The sequence below is a fragment of the Primulina eburnea genome, unplaced genomic scaffold (genome assembly GCF_022965805.1).
Source record: "Primulina eburnea isolate SZY01 unplaced genomic scaffold, ASM2296580v1 ctg1038_ERROPOS4800000, whole genome shotgun sequence".
Classification (NCBI taxonomy): Eukaryota; Viridiplantae; Streptophyta; class Magnoliopsida; order Lamiales; family Gesneriaceae; genus Primulina; species Primulina eburnea.
In genome coordinates, this window is record NW_027330581.1 from 679,092 (window position 1) to 698,667 (window position 19,576).

The 19,576-nt window shown below is 39.2% G+C and overlaps 2 non-coding genes across 2 annotated transcripts; one reads left to right on the plus strand and one right to left on the minus strand.

Annotated features, from left to right (window-relative positions):
• Positions 1–7,141: 7,141 nt before the first annotated feature.
• LOC140820439 (small nucleolar RNA R71) lies at positions 7,142–7,248 on the minus strand. The gene has a single exon (XR_012115471.1). It is a non-coding gene; the product is annotated as a small nucleolar RNA R71 (small nucleolar RNA).
• An 11,917-nt stretch (positions 7,249–19,165) lies between these two features.
• On the plus strand, positions 19,166–19,272 carry LOC140820438 (small nucleolar RNA R71). The gene has a single exon (XR_012115470.1). It is a non-coding gene; the product is annotated as a small nucleolar RNA R71 (small nucleolar RNA).
• Positions 19,273–19,576: the final 304 nt, after the last annotated feature.

Below are 19,576 nucleotides of genomic sequence, written 5' to 3' on the forward strand. Positions count from 1 at the left end.
GCATGAAAAGATTCAATGTGCGAGGACAGTACCCCTCGCGCATATGCGCGACATGATGTGCGCATATGAGGGAGATGGGCAGAGGACCTCGCGCATATGCTCGAAGGGTGTGCGCGCATATGCGTGAGATGTGCAGGAGATACTTGCGAAGTCCAGAGAACCTCGTGGATATGCACGGAGATGATGCGCGCATATGCGCGAGCTGCCGAGAAAATTACATGTCGAGACAGTAGGTCTCACGCATATGCGGGGGGCTAGGGCGCGCATATGCGCGAGGCATGCAGAATGAAAAATCGACACTTGGTTTCAACATGAAACTTGATATGTGTTGATTGAGATTTGTGTTGTTATCGATTATGAGTTGTGGGAATTGATATCTGTTGATTTGTATTGCTGGGTATACTGAGATTGTGCAGTTATGTCGTTGAAACAGAATTAGATTGAGTTTTTATTATATCCAGTATTGATTCTTGTAGTATATTGATATTGTACTCCTCGATAATGTCATTGCCAGATTGAGTATTGACAGGCTTCGAATTCGAGACTTCGACATCGTCAGATCGACGGAAAGAAAAGTATAAATCAATGTTAATCGGGAGATCGACTCGAATCAGATTGGACATGAGTATCCCAAAAACCACATACTTTATTTATTGCATTGATGTTTGCAATTCATGAGATTGATATGCGTAGTCTATTGATTTATAGCAAAACGTGTATTGAGTCATGGGCGGAGATGCCTAGTCATTGGCGGAGATGCCGAGACTGTGGCGGATATGCCAAGACACTAGATGATTGAATTATATCGATGTTGCTTAGGAGTAGATTGACTCCTATCGCTGAGATTCAATATATGTGACAATATCCAGGAACCGGGATCCCTAAATTAGAAATGAGTCGAATCGGAGATGACGAGTCACTAGTCGAGTTACAGTTTTATATCGATTCATGTCTTTCAGATTTTGATACATGTTTCTGATTTTTGTTTAATGCTTTTGTATTTATTATATGATTGCATGTACATATTGTTTATACTGGGATTATATTCTCACCAGAGTTATCCGGCTGTTGTCGTGTTTGTATGTGTGCATGACAACAAGTGGGACATGATCAGGGTCAAGAAGAGAATGAGAGAGGAAAAGTTAGCGTGGAGATCCGGATCAGAAGTAGATAGGCTTCAGCACTTGATATATAGTAGTTGAACCCTAGATGATTTTAATGTATTGAGTACAAGACATTTACTTATACTTTTGATATGTATATTAAATTGATTCCATTCCGTTCTGCACTTATATTTAAAAAAAATTAGACCTGTTTATCTTAATTGATTGAATTATTCCCAAGAATAATTAAGGAATGAATTAGCGTCCTGGTGCCCACAGCAGGTGGTATCAGAGCAGTAGGTTCTAGAACTTTAGGTTCTTGAGGCTGAAATAAAAGCTAGTGAGCGGGGTAGAATGAGTTTTCCTTCCTTGCTTTTGAATGCTAGGATGTGTTATTGCTTTACATAATACATGTTTACTTGATTATCTGATTTGATTGGTAATATGTATTATTGAGAATGAATCAGAACTGATTCTTGATCAGAGGTAAGATGATCAGAAGGGGACGAAGACAGATTTGTCAAATGTGATTGCTAACCCTTTTGATAATCAGATATGTCTCCTCGAAGAATCCTACAACATGGCAGTACTTCAGCTAATCCGATGGATGTTACAACAACACCGATAGAAACGTTACTAAAGAGATTTCAGTCTTTCAAATCGCTAACCTTGAAAGGAACAAAGACTTCTGTTGACTGTGAGTGTTGGTTAGATGATATTGAAATGATGTTTGATTCCTTGGATTACACAGATGAGCGCCGAGTTAGACTGAATGGGCACAAGTTGCATGACATTGCAAAGATTTGGTGGATTACAACAAAGAGAGCTTTGGAGCATCGATGTACGAATATCACTGGAATGTCTTTAAAATTGAATTTTATCAAAGATTCTTCCCAGTGTCGTACAGAAAGGACAAGGGTGCAGAGTTTGAAAATTTGAGACAAGGTCAGCTGAATATAGAAGAATATGTGGCCAAGTTCTCTACTTTGCTGTGATTTGCTCCGCATGTGGCTGAAAATGACGAAGCCGTTGCTGATCAGTTCATCAATGGATTGAATCCATAGATTTTTACACTGGTGAACACAAGGCGACTGAATAACTTTGCTGATGCCCTGAACCGAACCAAAGGAGACGAAGCCGTTGCTGATCAGCCACCTCCCAAATTTGAGAGTGGGAGCTGCAATGGTGGAAAGAAAGATTATCTAAAAGCCCGATGGAAATAGTTCAAGAAGTCGGGCAGCAGTTCTTCTAGCTCCAGTGGTTCCAGACAGAGTTATAACGGGGCTTATTGCAGAACTTGCAGAGGAAGACATCCGACCGAGCAATGCAAAGGAGTGATTGGTAGTTGCCGTATCTATAGACAGCAGGGACATTTTGCTAGAGTATGTCCACAGAGAGGTTCCAAGGGAACAGAATCAGCTGGATCAGTGGCTTAGACTGATAAAGGCCAGGAGGAAGCCAGAAATTTAGCCAGACTCCTAGACAGCAGGCCAGAGTATTTGCTTTGACAGAGAAACAGACTCAGGAAGCACAAGATGATGTTGTTGCAGGTAACTGTTATTTATGTGGTTACCCTGCTTATGTATTGATAGATACAGGTGCTTCTCATGCGTTTATTTCTGAGCGATTTGCTTTGATGCATGATTTGCCTGTTGAGTCTTTATATGCTGTATTTCTTTCTCTTCGCCATTGGGGACATGTTCGATATCCGTGAATTCGGTTAAAAATTGTATGCTACAGTATGACGGGCATGAGATTGAGTTAGATTGTATTGTACTTGGGTTATCTGATTTTGATTGTATTATCGGTATTGAAATGCTGACCAAGTACAGAGCTACCATTGACTGTTTCCATAAGATTGTGAGATTCAGACCTGAGATGGCTGAAGAATGAAAGTTTTATGGTAAGGGTTCTAGATCGAGAATTTCTTTGATATCTGTTATGTCTATGACGCGATTATTGCAGAAAGGAGCAGAGGGGTTCCTTGTATATTCAGTTGACTTACTGAAATCGAATCCATCATTGGCTGATTTGCCAGTGGTGTGTGAGTTTGCTGGCGTCTTCCCATATGATATTCCTGGATTTCCTCCAGTCAGAGAGATAGACTTCAGCATCGAATTGGTACCAGGTACAATTCCGATTTCTAGAGCTCTGATAAGTGCAATTTATTGCACTTTTATTACTTGTTTTAAACTTAGAATTTTATGATTTTTGAGCAGGTTTTATGTGATTTTTTGTTGTTAATGTTGTTGTAGTTTGGAGGCGTAGAATGAGAGTTTGGAGTATTAAAGTGTTGAATTGGAAAGTGCAAAATATAAAAAAAAAATACAAAAGCAATATCGCACTCGTGTTCATCTTTACACCGCACCTGCACGCGCACACCAGAACCAACACCGCACCCGTGGTGTCCTCTTGACCGCACCTGCGCTCCTTGCAAGACAGAATCAGGAAAATCTGTATTTTTGTGTGCTACGCATGGAAGTCCATGATTTTGGTGTGCTGCGAACTGAGGTTTTTCTGGGACTATAAAAAGACATCATTTACTTACCATCGAGGGTATTGGGAGCCAAGGAAGGAGTAGAGGCTGCTGCTAGAGTATTGAAAATCCAAGTTCATCAAGTTCTTGGGAAACCTTTTGCACAACTCCGGGGACGGAATCAATACTTCAAATTCTTGTTCTAAGTTCTTCTTTCTTTTATTTTTCAGTTGATATGTCTTGTTTTAAAACCATGTTTTGTTGTTTTGATTGTGTTATTATGAAATAATTTTTATTTCTAGAAGAAAGATGGAACAAAACTAGAAATCATGTGTTAGAAGCTATGAACTAAGCTATTTAAGTTCTTCATATTGTTCATTTGTATTGTTCTACTCTTAATGCTTTCAATTTATTGGCCATAATTTGAATGGATTTTATGTTTATAATTAATCACTCGGAAGAGGAAATTATAAACAAGAAATGAGAAAAATACATCAATGGTATTTATAGAGTTCGGGAGGGCCTATAATGCTATTGAAGCCCATATAGAATCTAGTGCTTGATGTGTTATTTATTTGTAGATTGTTGATGGGAACGTTGCAATCCATTTTTTGATAATTACAGAATACTTAACACTCGGGAGAGGGATAGATAATTATAGGATTCTTGGCTAATGAATAAGAAGGATTTTTATAATATAGCTACAAGAAATTACACATGGTGGACAGTTGCGTGAAATAGGACCTCTAGATCTTTTATTTCATTTTTAATTGCTATAAATTGGTATTAGATTTAAATCCATTTTCAATTTAGTTATTCTTGCAAACAAATCTTTTAATTGATTATTCTAAATAAAGTCGAGACTATTTTAATCACAAGTACTAATATACTTTTATATACACATTCCTCGTGAGATCGACACTTGCACTCAAAAATACATTTTACTATAACTTGACGTCGTGCGCTTGCGAGCAATCAAGAAAACATGCAACAAGTTTTTGGCGCCGTTTCCGGGGATGTTTATTTTAAATTTATATTTGTATTGTTACCAAAATTAGTCTAGATTTTAATTTAGAGTTGCTTCTATTGTATTACTTTAAACATTGATTTGTTTCTTATATTTTTTGACAGTGCATGTGAAGATAGCAAAATCTTGACTTGCTTATCTTTGATCCCGAAATTGAAAGAACCACAAAAAGATTAAGAAAGGCAAGAAGAGAAGTGATTCAAACAATGGCTGACAACAGAGATAACGAAAATCCACGCCCTACAATACCCATCAGAGATCATTTTAGTCCGGTACTAAATGCTCATTATTCGGGCATAGCACGAGGGACTATTAATGCAAACAACTATGAGCTCAAGCCCGCATTGATAAACATGGTTCAACAGAACCAATTTGGGGGAACCGCAACTGCAGATCCTCATCTACATCTCAGAACATTCCTTGAAATCACTGACTCGGTAAAGATAAATGGTGTCCCTGATGATATAATTCGATTGTGCTTATGTGGGGACCCAAACTGATACGACTCGTTTTTACGTGTTTTTAGTGTTGGTTTTGAGTCGCATTCATGCATCATATTAATTTATTTTAGTTTAATTTTGCATTTTTTTAGCATTATCTAGCATGTGATTGATCTCGTGTATTTTGTGGTTATTTTGTAGGAATTGAACCAAAAAGTGGGAGAAAATTTGTCAAAATATCAAAGAGGATTCGCTAGGGCGGTCAAAAGTAACCGCCCCAGCGAGCATTTTGGTCTGGCCGAGGATTTTATGCGCAAGTGTCTCGCTAGGGCGGTCAAAAGTAACCGCCCCAGCGAGACCAGGGACATGCTCGAGGAAGTTTATTCGAGGACCTCTCGCTAGGGTGGTCAAAATATGCCGCCCTAGCGAGAAGCGAGATTCAGAAAGATTTGTTTCCAACTTTTTATGGACTCTATCCTACACCTAAACCTAATACACGAGATCAGCAGGCCATTTTTGCAGACTTTAGCATATTTTCATCACTTTTTTTCTTGGAGGAGAGGCTAGATAAAGGAGATTTCGAAGACCTCGAGATTTCCACGCGTCGTGGCCGTCATCCACCGTCATCTTTAGTATTTTCATTATTCAGTATTTTATTTCTTACATTGATTGTTGGTTTTTATCATGAATTTCAGTAGCTAAACTCTAGATTTGTTGGGATTTGAGGGGATCCTACCCCTTACTCGGTGTTTAACATTATTTCTTGACGTTTTTATTAGTGATTTGTTTATGCTATTGTTCTTTCTTGTTTCAATCGAAGCCTAGCTAACTTCCTTTGATTATTTCATGTTGTTGATGATTTCGGTAGAACAATTAACAATAGGATCAAATAGTATAAACCACGGATTTACAATTTTAGTAGATATACGGAATTGGGTACGTGTCGATAGTGATAGTTCACCCGAATGAAAGCTAGTGGATTTCATAGAATGTAATGCAATCTTGAACTGTTAAATAATTGAGGACACTTGAGTACTGCATGTTTATGATTAGTATTAATATAGCTCGACAGAGTATATTAATTAGTCTAGGGAATTCCGTCGAATGCACGAGTAAAAGTCGAGTGTGATTATTTAAACACGAGTGGTAGGTGAACTGCAAATTCCCAACAAATTCATTTCTCAATTGATTTAATCCAAATTAATCATTGCTTTCTTGAATACGTTTTCTTTGCATTTTAATTATTTTAGTTGTTTAAATTTACATTAGATTAATCATCAACTCATTTTATCGTTGCTAAAGAAATTTTACTTGAAAATAAAAATAGTGTAACACAGTCCTTGTAGAACGATACTCGTATTCACTTACGTTTATTATAACTTGACTATCGTGCACTTGCGATATTTAAAATCGAGCTTTCATTTATAAAATAAATTTTGGGACTATTCACTGTGCAAATTTTGCTCGATCACGTTTTTGGCGCCGTTGCCGGGGGCTGTTGATTCACAAGTTTTTATTTTTCATTTAAATTCTTTAGTATTATTTATTTTATTGTTATTTGATACTCTCATTGTGTTGCAGATTTTTCTTGTGGTGCATGCGAAGATCACTCGAGTTTAAGGTTGAGTCTTTTGACCCCGAGATTGAACGCACAGCTAGACGTCGACTACAACAGCAAAGACCGAAGGAAAGAATGGAAGACGAGCAACACAGAGTGGAGCCAAGGCGTATACCGATGATGGATTATGCACAGCCGTCTCTTGATGGAGCACGTCCAAGCATCGTAAGACCAGTCATCCGAGCTAATCAGTTTGAGATCAAGCCAGTTATCATTCAGATGATTCAGAACACTGTCCAATTTGGGGGAAGTGCACTTGACGACCCTAATTCTCATATAGCTGACTTTCTTGAAATTTGTGATACTTTTAAGTTTAATGGCGTGTCTGATGATGCTGTTCGTTTGCGTTTATTTCCATTTTCACTGCGAGATAAAGCTAAATCGTGGTTAAACTGTTTGCCTGTAGGGTCTATTACTACATGGGAGGATATGGCAAAGGCATTCCTGATCAAGTACTTTCCTCCGTCGAAGACTATGAAGATTAGAGCCGACATTACTACTTTTGCTCAAAATGAGCAAGAGTCACTTTACGAGGCATGGGAGCGCTACAAGGACTTGTTGAGGAGATGTCCACACCATGAGCTGCCTCTTGCGTTAGTTGTTCAAACTTTCTACTACGGTCTGCTTACTCCTAACCGTACCATGATAGATGCTGCTGCCTGCGGTAACTTACTGAGAAAAACGGCTGAGGAAGGATATGAGTTATTGGAGGAGAGGCTAGAGAAAGGAGATTTCGAAGACCTCGAGATTTCCACGCGTCGTGGCCGTCATCCATCGTCATCTTTAGTATTTTCATTATTCAGTATTTTATTTCTTACATTGATTGTTGGTTTTTATCATGAATTTCAGTAGCTAAACTCTAGATTTGTTGGGATTTGAGGGGATCCTACCCCGTACTCGGTGTTTAACATTATTTTTTGACGTTTTTATTAGTGATTTGTTTATGCTATTGTTCTTTCTTGTTTCAATCGAAGCCTAGCTAACTTCCTTTGATTATTTCATGTTGTTGATGATTTCGGTGGAACAATTAACAATAGGATCAAATAGTATAAACCAAGGATTTACAATTTTAGTAGATATACGAAATTGGGTACTTGTCGATAGTGATAGTTCACCCGAATGAAAGCTAGTGGATTCCATAGAATGTAATGCAATCTTGAACTGTTAAATAATTGAGGACACTTGAGTACTGCATGTTTATGATTAGTATTAATATAGCTCGACAGTGTATATTAATTAGTCTAGGGAATTCCGTCGAATGCACGAGTAAAAGTCGAGTGTGATTATTTAAACACGAGTGGTAAGTGAACTGCAAATTCCCAATAAATTCATTTCTCAATTGATTTAATCCAAATTAATCATTGCTTTCTTGAATACGTTTTCTTTGCATTTTAATTATTTTAGTATGAGGGGGTTGATAGGACTCGTTTTTACGTGTTTTTAGTGTTGGTTTTGAGTCGCATTTATGCATCATTTTAATTTATTTTAGTTTAATTTTGCATTTTTTTAGCATTATCTAGCATGTGATTGATCTCGTGTATTTTTTGGTTATTTGGTAGGAATTGAACAAAAAAGTGGGAGAAAATTTGTTAAAATATCGAAGAGGATTCGCTAGGGCGGTCAAAAGTAACCGCCCCAGCGAGCATTTTGGTCTGGCCGAGGATTTTATGCGCAAGTGTCTCGCTAGGGCGGTCAAAAGTAACCGCCCCAGCGAGACCAGGGACATGCTCGAGGAAGTTTATTCGAGGACATCTCGCTAGGCGGTCAAAATATGCCGCCCTAGCGAGAAGCGAGATTCGGGAGATTTGTTTCCAACTTTTTATGGACTCTATCCTACACCTAAACCTAATACACGAGATCAGCAGGCCGTTTTTGCAGACTTTAGCATATTTTTCATCACTTTTTTTCTTGGAGGAGAGGCTAGAGAAAGGAGATTTCGAAGACCTCGAGATTTCCACGCGTCGTGGCCGTCATCCATCGTCATATTTAGTATTTTCATTATTCACTATTTTATTTCTTACATTGATTGTTGGTTTTTATCATGAATTTCAGTAGCTAAACTCTAGATTTGTGGGATTTGAGGGGATCGTACCCCGTACTCGGTGTTTAACATTATTTCTTGACGTTTTTATTAGTGATTTGTTTATGCTATTGTTCTTTCTTGTTTCAATGGAAGCCTAGCTAACTTCCTTTGATTATTTCATGTTGTTGATGATTTCGGTAGAACAATTAACAATAGGATCAAATAATATAAACCACGGATTTACAATTTTAGTAGATATACGGAATTGGGTACGTGTCGATAGTGATAGTTCACCCGAATGAAAGCTAGTGGATTCCATAGAATGTAATGCAATCTTGAACTGTTAAATAATTGAGGACACTTGAGTACTGCATGTTTATGATTAGTATTAATATAGCTCGACAGAGTATATTAATTAGTCTAGAGAATTCCGTCGAATGCACGAGTAAAAGTCGAGTGTGATTATTTAAACACGAGTGGTAGGTGAACTTCAAATTCCCAACAAATTCATTTCTCAATTGATTTAATCCAAATTAATCATTTCTTTCTTGAATATGTTTTCTTTGCATTTTAATTATTTTAGTATGAGGGGGTTGATAGGACTCGTTTTTACGTGTTTTTAGTGTTGGTTTTGAGTCGCATTCATGCATCATATTAATTTATTTTAGTTTAATTTTGCATTTTTTTAGCATTATCTAGCATGTGATTGATCTCGTGTATTTTGTGGTTATTTTGTAGGAATTGAACCAAAAAGAGGGAGAAAATTTGTCAAAATATCGAAGAGGATTCGCTAGGGCGGTCAAAAGTAACCGCCCCAGCGAGCATTTTGGTCTGGCCGAGGTTTTTATGCGCAAGTGTCTCGCTAGGGCGGTCAAAAGTAACCGCCCCAGCGAGACCAGGGACATGCTCGAGTACGTTTATTCGAGGACCACTCGCTAGGGCGGTCAAAATATGCTGCCCTAGCGAGAAGCGAGATTCGGGAAGATTTGTTTCCAACTTTTTATGGACTCTATCCTACACCTAAACCTAATACACGAGATCAGCAGGCCGTTTTTGCAGACTTTAGCATATTTTTCATCACTTTTTTTTCTTGGAGGAGAGGCTAGAGAAAGGAGATTTCGAAGACCTCGAGATTTCCACGCGTCGTGGCCGTCATCCATCGTCATCTTTAGTATTTTCATTATTCAGTATTTTATTTCTTACATTGATTGTTGGTTTTTATCATGAATTTCAGTAGCTAAACTCTAGATTTGTTGGAATTTGAGGGGATCCTACCCCTTACTCGGTGTTTAACATTATTTCTTGACGTTTTTATTCGTGATTTGTTTATGCTATTGTTCTTTCTTGTTTCAATCGAAGCCTAGCTAACTTCCTTTGATTATTTCATGTTGTTGATGATTTCGGTAGAACAATTAACAATAGGAACAAATAGTATAAACCACGGATTTACAATTTTAGTAGATATACGGAATTGGGTACGTGTCGATAGTGATAGTTCACCCGAATGAAAGCTAGTGGATTCCATTGAATGTAATGAAATCTTGAACTGTTAAATAATTGAGGACACTTGAGTACTGCATGTTTATGATTAGTATTAATATAGCTCGATAGAGTATATTAATTAGTCTAGAGAATTCCGTCGAATGCACGAGTAAAAGTTGAGTGTGATTATTTAAACACGAGTGGTAGGTGAACTGCAAATTCCCAACAAATTCATTTCTCAATTGATTTAATCCAAATTAATCATTGCTTTCTTGAATACGTTTTCTTTGCATTTTAATTATTTTAGTTGTTTAAATTTACATTAGATTAATCATCAACTCATTTTATCGTTGCTAAAGAAATTTTACTTGAAAATAAAAATAGTGTAACGCAGTCCTTGTGGAACGATACTCGTATTCAATTACGTTTATTATAACTTAACTATCGTGCAGTTGCGATATTTAAAATCGAGCTTTCATTTATAAAATAAATTTTGGGACTATTCACTGTGCAAATTTTGCTCGATCAAGTTTTTGGAACGTGTGTGTGTGTCATGATGGGTCTAGTCATTCGTACTTCAAATAGATCAATCATCAAATCATGCGAGTCACTCGATTAACACTTCAATACAAGTCTCACTAGCATGCACCCCCGTGTCCATTTATAACAAAACATAAATTGAACTTTATTCAGTTCTTCAGTGCAGATAAGGGTGTCGAAAAGAAGGAAAATAAGCTCAAGTGGCTAAAAATTGGGAGTACATTTTGACCGCCCTAGCGAGAGGTCCTCGAATAAACTTCCTCGAGCATGTCCCTGGTCTCGCTGGGGCGGTTACTTTTGACCGCCCTAGCGAGACACTTGCGCATAAAATCCTCGGCCAGACCAAAATGCTCGCTGGGGCGGTTACTTTTGACCGCCCTAGCGAATCCTCTTCGATATTTTGACAAATTTTCTCCCACTTTTTGGTTCAATTCCTACAAAATAACCACAAAATACACGAGATCAATCACATGCTAGATAATGCTAAAAAAATGGAAAATTAAACTAAAATAAATTAATATGATGCATGAATGCGACTCAAAACCAACACTAAAAACACGTAAAACCGAGTCCTATCAACCCCCTCATACTAACCTTTTGCTCGCCCTCGAGCAAAATAGGTTAAAGCACGAGACTCTAAACAAACACAACAAACACAAAATACTCAAACAAGAAATAACCAACACAAGTAAATGTCAATGGTGAGTTAACAACTTTTATGCTCATGCCTCAGTGAACTTTCCCACATACAAATCATAATCAAGTCAAATCACAAACGAATACTCATTCTCATCTACACATAAATCTTGACACTAATTTGAACGTGTGTGTGTGTCATGATGGGTCTAGTCATTCGTACTTCAAATAGATCAATCATCAAATCATGCGAGTCACTCAATTAACACTTCAATACAAGTCTCACTAGCATGCACCCCCGTGTCCATTTATCACAAAACATAAATTGAACTTTATTCAGTTCTTCAGTGCAGATAAGGGTGTCGAAAAGAAGGAAAATAGGCTCGAGTGGCTAAAAGTTGGGAGTACACCGATCATTTTCATTGTGCAATCGTCAAGACTTTTCGTCTGACTTTCCTCGTCTCCTTACATCTCCAATTTTTAGCCTAGGAATAGAATTTCATTCCTTTTATTTCGGCTCTCCCTCACCTTACATCTCCCCATTTTTTTTTAAGATGCACAATTTTCACACATGTACTCCCTAGGCTAAGAATATATAACTTTGGATTACAGCTGGTTAGGGGTATGATATTTTAATTCAGTGCATTGAAAAGGGGGTATATGTAAAGTTCAAGGCAATCAAATGTTCTCATTCAAGGTCCCAATTAGTGACTTATTTTCACGGGTTTACATGCTAAATCAACTCATAAATGATGCCTTTCAAGTTAACCACACAAAACCTTCAAATTTCACCATTATTCCTACAAAATTCTAGTCCCCACACATATGTGCTCAAAAAGTTCAAACTTTGTACCAAAATTCATGCTTTAACAATCAAGAGTACCATTCATGAAGTGACCCAATCAATACTTTTGTATACTGTCAATTCAACATCATCATTGGCTCATAAACTATGTCTTCTCACCATAAACGACATCAAACATGCAATACTATAACGAACTAAAAACAACCAACTCAAAACAAGCAATACTAACAACACCAAATAAACTCCCATAACTGAAACTTGACACCACCAAAGTAATATAAACTCCACCAAACAAAAGAAATGCAACGAACTTAAAACCAATTAACTAAGCAAACATAACAATCTACCCCCTCATACTAGAGTTGTGCAATGCCCTCATTGCACAAAACGAAACAAACACTAAAAACATAACAACTCATGAATATAAATGCAAAGACAGAATATGCAAAATAAAAAGAAAGGGGAAGCAGTAAAATCCCCTGATCAGAAATCATCCTACTCCTCATTCTCTGGCGGTGGAACTCCCTCTTCAGCTGCTGGGGGCATAGGATAATTGTACTGAAAATGGAAGTGTGGCGGGTATGCGGGTGTAGGTGGCCGTCCGGAAGTGTCGATGCCCAAATGAGTTGAGATCCCCTGCACCAAGTATTCGATGTTCTGAATGTGAGCCTGATTAACGGCCTGGTACTGAGTCTGATAAATGGCCCAAGCGCCCAATTCGTCGACGCGATCTTGCATGGCACGGCGGCGTGGCTGCGGAGGTGGTGGTGCATGTCCTAAGGCCGGAGGTGGTTGAGCTGCTCTCCCATAATCGAAAAATACCTCCTCGGGCAGCTCAGCCTGTCTTTTCTCCCTCTTGGATTTATAAAGAGCCTCATCAATGGCTCTCATCGGCGGTAACCACTCATCATCATCTGCGAATGTCACCCCCGCTCGGGCACACAGCTCAGTCACTATAGTCAAGAAGTAAAAAGCCAAATTGCTGCTATTAATACACATGGTAAGCTGTCCGAAAATGAGCCTGCCCACATCAATCACCATCCCAGTACAGATGGCATAAAGAACAACCGCCCGCTCACGCTGCACATCACTCGTATGACCGACCGACATCAATCTCTTAGACAAGAATGCATACCACAATGCTGCCTCCATTTGCAAAAAATTTTCAAGAAAGATCGTATAAGTCCCCGGTTGTTTCCACGTGGTGCCCGGATAACAGAGTGAGCGAATGATCAAATCATAATCCGGGTTAAGCACCCACGCCTGAAACACTGAATCGTCCACCGACGGTAAACCCAACATTTCATTGATCGTCTTGGAATCATACGAGACTAGCTGTCCCCTCACAAATGCCTTATATTCATTCCCCTCCGGAGCATTGGCATAAAATTCACGCACAACCGGAACCACTGCTGCATTCGGTTGTGCAACAAAGACATTCCACCCTCTTCCTTATACTTGGGACTCCGAAAAATGATCGATAATAGACGAGCTAAATCCACGCTCAGGGATTGGTTTCCTATGTAGTCTAGCATGTTCAAATCTCTCCCTAGCTTTTTCATTCACAAACTTAGATGGAGTGGACCGAGAACTAGAAGCACCATGAGTTACCTTAGACTTTTTAGGTGCCATTGTGGAAGATTGGAGAAGAGCGCAAGTAGTCCGTAGTCGGGGGATGTTTTTCGGAACTTGGTGGCGGTCGGGAACGGAAGGGGCGGCCGGAAATCGCTTGGGTTCGCCGGAGAGTTGAGTTCTTGACTGGAAAAATCGCGTCTTGACACTCGGTGAAGGTGAGGGTGCACGATTGTACCTGAAATTTGGTGAGAAGAGATAAATTGAGTGAGATTGAGAGAGTGGGGGCGAAAAATTCTGAAAGGGGGGCGAGGGTTTTGAGTGGGGAGAGGAGAAAAGATGTAGCAGACTTTAAATCTGCGCGATCCGCCCGGGCGGATATAAGTTTCCGCCCGGGCGGATGTTCCTCGAATTTTTTTGAAAAGTACGCGCTCGGGCGGATGTAAGCTTCCGCCCGGGCGGATGGTCCTCGAAAATTTTTTTTGGAAAGGGCGCGCCCGGGTGGATATAAATTACCGCCCGGGCGGAAGCTTCACGGCATGGATTTTAAAAAAATTGCGCCCGGGCGGATATAAATTCCCGCCCGGGCGGAAGCTTCACGGCTGTGCACACCAAAATATTTTCAACATGTTTTTTTTTAAAAAAAATTAAAACAAAACAAAAGCAAGAGAAAACAAGCAAATCGACACGAAAGAAAAATTAAATCAAATGCAAGAGAAGGGAAAGAAAAGTAGTTCTCAATTTATAGTCGAGAGCTTGACTGTCGGTCCGTCTCAGTTCGGCATGTCTTGGAACCGGATGATTCCAAGTTGTGGCTCAATTGTGCCACCGATATAGTGCTTCAATCTTTGAGTGTTCACAGTAAATGTCCCTTCCTTGCCATCATGCAACACCACTGCACCCGATGGGAACACCTTGGCTATAGTGAATGGTCCTGACCATCTTGACTTTAGCTTGCCCGGAAAGAGTCGTAAGCGAGAATTGTATAACAACACCGCTTCACCCACATTGAATTCCCTTCTTATAATGTGTTTATCATGGGCTCGTTTGGTGCGGTCCTTGTAAGATAGTGCAAGATCATAAGCTTTTCCTCGAAACTCATCTAACTGATTCAACTGCAGCAATCGTTTTTCACCTGCAAGAGCAAAATCAAATTTTAGTGCTTTGGTCGCCCAATATGCTCTATGCTCTAATTCTACTGGTAGATGACATGCTTTCCCAAAAAGAAACCTATATGGTGTAGTGCCTATAGGTGTTTTAAAAGCAGTACGATAAGCCCACAAAGCATCGTCTAACCTCACCGACCAATCTTTCCTATTGACACCTACCACTTTCTCCAAAATTCGCTTTATCTCTCGGTTCGACACTTCCACTTGACCACTCGTCTGGGGTGATAGGGGGTAGATATCTTATGTGTGACACTATATTTGCTCAAAAGTTTTTCAAATAGTTTGTTGCAAAAATGCGTGCCACCATCTCTAATGATTGCTCGTGGTGTTCCAAATCGGTTAAAAATATTTTTCTTTAAAAATTTTAGGACCACTTGAGCATCATTAGTGGCATACGCTTCCGCCTCTACCCACTTAGACACATAATCCACCGCAACCAAGATGTATTTTTTCGTGAAAGAACTAGGAAACGGTCCCATAAAGTCTATCTCCCACACATCAAAAACCTCACACTCAATGATATTATTTAAAGGCATTTCGTGACGGTTAGAGATGTTACATGTCCGCTGGCATTTATCACAATGTAGCACATAAGAACGAGCATCTTTAAAGAGAGTTGGCCAATAAAAGCCACATTCAAGTACCTTGGATGCCGTCCTTATTGGTCCGAAATGACCACCTACCTCACGGTCATGGCAATGGTTGAGAATTTGATCAAACTCTTCCTCCGAAACACACCGTCTTATCATGAAATCTGCAAAAATTTTAAACAAAAATGGTTCCTCCCAAAAATAGTATTTCACGTCAAAAAAGAATTTCTTTCGTTGGTGAAACGATAGGTTTGGTGGAGGTGTGCCTGTGACAAGAAAGTTAGCGAAATTTGCATACCATGGACAATGTTTCATCTCAAGCAATTGTTCATCAGGAAACCAGTCATCTATATCATCGTCACTGTCCTTAATTCTAACATGCTCAAGCCTAGACAGATGATCAGCAACTACATTTTCCACACCCTTTTTATCTCGAATCTCGAGATCAAATTCTTGCAATAATAAAATCCACCTAATTAACCTAGGTTTCGCATCTTTCTTAGCAAGCAAGTATTTTAGGGCAAAATGATCTGTATACACAGTTACTTTAGACAGAACAAGGTATGAATGAAATTTGTCGAAAGAAAATACTATAGCAAGTAATTCTTTTTCGGTAGTAGCGTAATTCAATTGAGCATCATTTAAAGTCTTACTTGCATAGTAGATGGTATGAAATACCTTGTTCTTCCTTTGACCCAGCACCGCACCAACAGCTGTATCACTAGCATCGCACATCACCTCAAACGGTAACTCCCAATCAGGGACAGTAAGAACAGGTGCGGTCACCAAGCTTTCCTTGAGTATCTCGAATGCATGCAGACAAGTAGAATCAAAACTAAATTCAACATCTTTCATCAACAAAGAGGATAAAGGTTTAGCAATTTTAGAAAAATCTTTAATAAAACGCCTATAAAAACCAGCATGCCCTAGGAAACTTCTAACTCCTTTTATTGATGAAGGTGGTGGTAGGTTTTTGATTACTTCCACCTTGGCCTTGTCGACCTCAATTCCATTATCTGATACCTTGTGTCCTAACACAATCCCCTCTTGAACCAGAAAATGACACTTCTCCCAATTTAACACCAAATTGCTCTCTTCACATCTAATTAACACCAAGTTCAAATTCTCTAAACATTCATTAAATGAGGAGCCAAAAATAGAGAAATCATCCATAAAACTTTCAAGGAAATTTTCAATCATGTCATGAAAGATAGCGGTCATGCATCTTTGAAATGTTGCAGGTGCATTGCATAAACCAAAGGGCATACGCCTAAACGCAAAAGTACTATAAGGGCAAGTGAAAGTAGTTTTCTCTTGGTCCTCAGGTGCAATTGTGATTTGATTGTATCCCGAATATCCATCTAAAAAGCAATAAAATTCATGACCTGCTAATCGTACAATCATTTGAAATGGCAAGGGAAAGTGATCTTTACGGGTTGCATCATTCAATTTCCTATAATCTATGCACACACGCCAACCCGTAACAGTTCTTGTGGGAACTCATTTTTTTTATTAGTAATAACAGTAATCCCACCTTTTTTAGGCACACATTGTACAGGACTTACCCACGCACTATCAGAGATAGGATAGATAATACCTGCATCCAGAAGTTTAATTGTTTCAGCTTTTACTACCTCTTGCATCTTTGGATTGAGTCTCCTTTGTGGTTGTGCTAGAGGTGGGTATTTATCTTCCATCAGAATTTTGTGCATGCAGATCGAAGGACTTATCCCTTTTATGTCCGAAACCTTCCAAGCGAATGCTCCTTTATGCTCCTTGAGGACTCCCAAGAGCTTACTCTCCATATCATCTGTCAAAGAAGAGGAAATAATAACAGGCAATTTATTATTTTCTCCTAAATATACGTACTTGAGATGTGGAGGTAGTGGTTTGAGCTCCACAGTAGGTGGCTCCTCTAGGCTTGACTTTTGAGGCATTAAATCTTTTCTGTCTCCCAATTCCTCTAGTCTAAGCCTCACTTGCTTTCTCCAAGGTGGAATGGCATTCAAGTGAGCTACCATCTCCATCTTTTCCTCGTCTAGCTCGTCCTCCTGCTTTTCAGTAGTGAGAGTGGCCTCCAATGGTTCTTTCAATCCATCCTGCATAAAATCACAAACGAGAGAATCCAAGACATCAATACGAAAACAACTATCATTGTGCATTGTGTGCTTGAGAGTATTGAAGACATCAAAAATAATTTCTTATTCTCCAACTCTCAGTCTCAATTTACCCTCTTCAACATCAATCAGTGCTTTCCTTGTAGCCAGAAACAGTCTCCCTAGGATTAAAGGCATATCTAAATCTTCCTCCATGTCAAGTACCACAAAATCTGCAGGAAAAATAAACTTATCCACTTTCACCAAAACATCTTCGATAATCCCACGTGGATACTTGACAGATCTGTCAGCCAGCTGCAACGACATCCTAGTTGGCTTGGGTTCACCTAACCCCAGTCTCCTAAACACAGAAAAAGGCATCAGATTAATACTCGCACCAAGATCACATAGAGCTTTATGAAAATTAATGTCACCAATAATGCAAGGTATAGAGAAACTCCCTGGATCTTTTTGCTTAGGAGGCATCTTGTTTTGAACTAAAGCGGAGCAATTTTCAGTTAAATTCGCCGTCATATGATCTTCTAGCTTCCGCTTATTTGCTAAGATATCTTTCAAGAATTTTGCATAACTTGGCATATTCAATAAAGCATCAGCAAAAAGAATGTTAATATGCAATTTTTTAAATATCTCAAGAAATTTACCAAATTGTGCATCTAATTTAGCTTTCTTCATTGCTGCAGGAAAAGGTGGAGGGATAAAAATTTTATTCTGTGCAATAGGTGTAGATGTAGAGTTAGAAGACTTACCTCCTCGATTTTCTACCTCATCCTCACCGTGCTTGGTCTTTTCCTCATTAGACTCGAGTGCTTTTCCACTACGCAATTCCACATCCTTCACATGTTCTCTTGGGTTAGTTTCCGTGTTGCTTGGAAAAGCTCCTTGTTCCCTATTAGCAATCAACTTAGCCAATTGTACAATTTGATTCTCCAACCCCTTTATGGATGCATCTTGGTTCTGAAATCTCGTCTCTGTTGCAGAAATAAATTTAGTCATCATTTGCTCTAAATTGGACTTCTCCTCCCGAGGCGGTTCTGGCTTGAATCCTTGGTGCATCCCATACGGTGGACCTCTTTGTTGGCGATTTTGGTTGTTTTGACCTCCCCATGAAAAGTTTGGGTGATTCCTCCATCCCGTATTATATGTGTTCGAATAAGGGTAATTTCTAGGACGGTTCTGGAATCCCACTTGTTTTACCGGTGCTCCCTCAGGCACATAGAATGGATTGCCATCTTGGTAATCCTGCACGTCATGCTCACCCCCACACTTATCACAGAAAATTTCTTGCAGACGCATAGCCGACCCACTCATGCTCATCCCATCAATCTTTCTATTCAAAGCCTCTAACTGTGCTGAAACCGCCGACAAATCATTAACTTGATTAACTCCAGCACCTCGTCTCTGCCTATCAGACTGAGGATGATAGCTACTAGCAGCCATCTCCTCCAATAACTCATATCCTTCATCAGCCGTTTTTCTCAGTAAGTTACCACAGACAGCAGCATCTATCATAGTACGGTTAGGAGTAAGCAGACCGTAGTAGAAAGTTTGAACAACTAACCCAAGAGGCAGCTCATGGTGTGGACATCTCCTCAACAAGTCCTTGTAGCGCTCCCATGCCACGTAAAGTGACTCTTGCTCATATTGAGCAAAAGTAGTAATGTCGGCTCTAAGCTTCATAGTCTTCGACGGAGGAAAGTACTTGATCAGGAATGCCTTTGCCATATCCTCCCATGTAGTAATAGACCCTACAAGCAAACAGTTTAACCACGACTTAGCTTTATCTCTCAATGAAAATGTAAAAAAACGCAAACGAACAGCATCATCAGACACATCATTAAACTTAAAGGTATCAAAAATCTCAAGAAAGTCAGCTATATGAGAATTAGGGTCGTCAAGTGCACTTCCCCCAAATTGGACAGTGTTCTGAATCATCTGAATGATAGCTGGCTTGATCTCAAACTGATTAGCTCGGATGACT